General features: G+C 42.3%; 1 pseudogene; it reads right to left on the bottom strand.

Moving 5' to 3' along the window:
* Window positions 1-1,460: 1,460 nt before the first annotated feature.
* On the bottom strand, window positions 1,461-2,487 carry LOC148030676 (thioredoxin-like protein CITRX, chloroplastic pseudogene; annotated as a pseudogene).
* Between the last annotated feature and the right edge of the window lie 1,783 nt (window positions 2,488-4,270).

Genomic DNA, 4,270 nt, shown 5'->3' with positions numbered 1-4,270 from the left:
CGCCGAGTAGCCATACCAAAGTCCTCAAGGAAGTATTCTTCTTTTAAAGCCTTCTTAAAATCTTGCCAATGTGTATTTTGAATAAATAAATCAGTCACCTTTGTCCTCAAAGCAGGTGTGACAAGACGAAGGAAGTACTTACTCATAAGTCCAGCAGGAACTCCAAAAAATCCCATCTTGATCTCATATGTCTTCAAATATGCTGAAACATTACGCCCGTCAAATAGCTTCTTCTCACTCTCAACTGCTTCAATAGCCTTAGTCGCGCTGTTTGCATTCTCCTGCTCCGAATAGAGTTGCCTTTGCTGAGACAACTGTTGTTGATGCAATTGTTGTTGCTGCTGCATATACATTTGTGTTTGCTGATTTTGGAGCTGCATATACATGGACATATTCTGCAAAATCTGTTTTAGATCCTCCGTTGAAGTACTGGACGCAGCAGTCATTGATGGAGCTGAAGTAGACGCAGCTGGAGTTGTAGAAGAAGCTGAAATAGAGGCTGAAGAATCTCCCATCCTGAAATTTCTGCGACGCTTTCACGTCGGGTTTACCAAAGATGTCGAAGGATTTAAGAAAGCAAAGTCGCGTCTTCAGAAGACCTTGATAAATTTCAGGATAAAAGATCAGACAAATGCATAAGCAAGATGTAAGGATTTGTGTCCACTAAGCTTTCAACGAGTCCTCGTCTTTACAGCAATGATAAGACTAAAAGCAAGTTCTCAGCTGAGCATAGAATTCATCCTTCAATATTGAAATATTTAATACAAAATCTAGTTATCAGCTTCAGACAGAAGAATTAGCATTATCCTTTCAGAGGTGGCTCCTTTCCAAGGTCAAGAAGGTTGGACACGGAATGATCAAGAACCATATATTCTTTTACATTCTCCATAAGCCGACAAACTGATTTGTGGCAATGTAAAGCACATTTTTCTCTTTCATGATAGTATTTTTAACATATGAACAATAACTGTAATCATGTGCAGTAAGTACTATTGCATCATTTTCATATTTCCAAAAGCAAACGCCTTACAAAATTTTTCATTTGCTGCAAGAACTCCAGATCTATTGTCCTCATGTAAAGCTCATATCTCATCTCTCAATTTTTCTGCTTTGTTATAATTTTCAGAGCAATTAACAGCTTCCCTTTAGTATCAACATCATATCTGGCTTCAAGGTCTTAATAGTGGGTTTATCACTTGACATGGCAGACTTGGATCAATGGGCTTTATAGTGCAAATACTCCTTTCTTCTTTCACCTTTTAAACAAAAACAAGACAAGAACGTTGATGAAGATAAACGAGATGTAAATTGAGTTCCTTTTCCTTGTGAGAAGCTTGAAAGCAGTATCAAGAACACCCAGCTTCTGCCTGTTTTGTAGCTAGCGGCTCCAGTTTATCCTCGAGAACCTTCCTTTGACTCTCCATTGAAAGGGAAATCAAATTCTTGCTAGGGAATTCGGCCCAGCTACATCTCATAAAAGTTAAAAGTCTGTGTTGATCTAATCAGAGATGTGTCAAAAGATTTTCAACAAACTTATAGTAGCTCCTGTGCAGGAAACAATATCACAATTTGAGCTTCATCACAGCTCGTTTTCAATTTTGCTGCGAATGATATCTGCAGGTAGCAAACCTTCTGTACGAATTGCATTCTTTACAGCATCTTTACTTACAAATATAAGAGTTTGGTAATCCTTGAATCTGCATTTGACTCGCAAGCTCAAATTCTTCATCTGTGTCCACCTTAAGAAATGTCACTGTATCACCATACTCTGCAGCTAGCTGTTCAAGCTCCTCCGAAAGCAGCTTGCAGGGGCCACACCACTGAGCATTAAAATCTACAACTACAGGACAGTTTCTGGTGCCGTCCAATATGTTGTCTAACTCCTTTGCTGTGACCTTTCTCACGAGAGTGCTTTGTGCCCGGGGAATCCACGGCGGAGCAAGTGAGGGCAAGGAGGCGTTCCTGGTGTTCGGCGGTGCTCGTCGTAGAAAAGAGGCTCCAATAGAGGCGCAGGGAATCAGATTGGAACTCTGAAACACTTCTCCTCTTCTATCTCTCTGATTCCTAATATGGCTGACAATCTGAAAGCAATGGCCTCATGTGTAGCAGAGTCCTGCTCGATGATTGTGGATTTCACAAGAAGGGTAACAGTTTAACTTTCACAAGACGGTATCAATTCGTAGAATCATGATAGGTGTCAATCTGTGGAAATGTGACAGGTTTCGATTTGAGCCCATGGAACAGGACTTCGAGCAACGGCAAATCATAAAAGGCCTGGATTTCTTCACGCTACTGGTCGTGTCGAGACCCCTGCTGATTCTTCCCTCCGAGCCATCCCAAAACACGAATTCCCCTTACTGAAAACCTCCTTTCCACCAAAAAGCAGAGCTCCTTCCGTTGATCCCCTTCCTCTCCAAATTCTGCGCCCCCTCCATTTCCCAGCGCTACTGGTCCCCCTCTATCATGAGCAATAGAAGGCTCCCTCATAAGCAGTGAAAGGCTCTACCTTGAGCAGTGGAAGGCTCTCTCTTGAGCAGTGGAAGGCTCTATCTTGAGCAGTGGAAGGCTCTCTCTTGAGCAGTGGAAGGCTCTCTCTTGAGCAGTGGAAGGCTGGAAATTTTTCCATCGTTGGCAGGCCTCCCTTCCCTCTTCCACATTCGTCCCTATTCCCCTCCGAGCTGTCGCAGGAGCGTCCTTTTCGTCCCTTCTGCCCCCCAGGAAAAACCAAAGAGGCCTCCCTTTTCGCTCCCCTTTTTCCAGGATTAGTGGCTCTTTTCATTTTTTTAATACAAACGCAGATTGTCCTTATCAAAAAGTAGCCTCCTTCTTTATAAATGGAGAGTGATAAGGATAGCACAATCTCCCATCAAAGATTAGCATAGCATGTACACAACTTGCCCCTTCAAGACAGATTAAACAGTGCTGTACTGCCACCTGAAGTAGCACTATTACTTGTCGTGGGGGGGGAAAGGATCCACTAAAGTAATCAAGATGACGAGGCCTATAGAAGCCGAAACATGCTACCACTATGCGTATCCATCTTGGTGAAGTGGGCAAAACAAACACCAACAACAACAATGTGCACCAAAAAGAACCCACCTCACACACACAATCTTACCAATTGTATGTACTGATGATGTCTTCCGTTTGATTTCAATGGCAAATACTCCAAAAAGGAGCACCTGAATTGTCGTCTCACTCGCATACCACAAAGGGCCATTGACACCATACTCCCATGTAACATTAGAGCTTTGCAAAATAGTAGCTGCCCAAGTCCACTGTGATACAATGACACTCACAATCAAGCCTGCCTTGATGCTCCTACTAGTTGTATTGCACCATTCTGAGGTGTGCTAAACATCAAGCAAGCTCTCACATTTGGCAAACATATCCACCAATGTACTTCGACTTGCATCTCTTGGAATTAGTTTAGTACTTCCTCACAAAGCCCATATTTGGCATATCTTAAAATAAGTGTAGCCCGTGAGATTGCATCTCGAGTTTCCAATCTATCAAAAACCTTATTCTTCTCCATCTTTGGCATAGAATGAAAGAGCAAACATAACAACTAAGTATGTACAAAGTAACAAATCTCATGCACAACTTTTGGGTAGTTTTCACACCTCAAATGCGCAGCAATACGACATCCACCCCCTCTAATCCTGCGCATCCTCCGGATGGGCCAACTACCCATGATCATTATCATCAAGATCCACAAACAAATCAATCTCTTCGTTATGCATTTCCGGTAGATCAACAAGATTTTCAGCCATATCATCTGTCTCTTCCATTGGAGTTTCTTGTCGTTGCTCTTCTCTTGAAAATTCTTCCAATGCATAATCCTCATCATCTCTTTTCTTGAAAATTTTGATTCTTTTTCCAGCAATAGGCACTTTAAGCACTGTCCCATCCAATTCAGTCAACTCATATGTTGCATTATCAAAGACATGTCTGACTATGTATGGCCCAAACCATCTTTTCACCATCTTCCGAAGTGCAGTATGCTGATTTTCAAGACTGCTATCAAAGACCAAAACCCAATCTCCCTCTTCTATTGCTCTAGGCCGCAAGCGATGCCTGCTATCAAACCTGTCCTTGTTCCTTAGTCTAGCAACTTTCAACCTGTCAATAGCTAGCTGAATATCCTCAGGTCTCCTCTCCAACTGTCGAATCCGAAGAGCTAAGAGCTCCTCTCTCGTCAAATCCTCCTGCCATGGTAAAACTGACCAAGTCAAAGCACAAGTCTCAATCGGCAATTTACAACTCTATT

Source organism: Lygodium microphyllum, chromosome 10, assembly GCF_053477565.2.
Source record: "Lygodium microphyllum isolate KBCC chromosome 10, Lygodium_microphyllum_v1.1.10, whole genome shotgun sequence".
Taxonomy (NCBI): domain Eukaryota; kingdom Viridiplantae; phylum Streptophyta; class Polypodiopsida; order Schizaeales; family Lygodiaceae; genus Lygodium; species Lygodium microphyllum.
The sequence above is the reverse complement of the archived record's forward strand: the minus strand, read 5'-3'. Positions and strand labels throughout refer to the sequence as shown.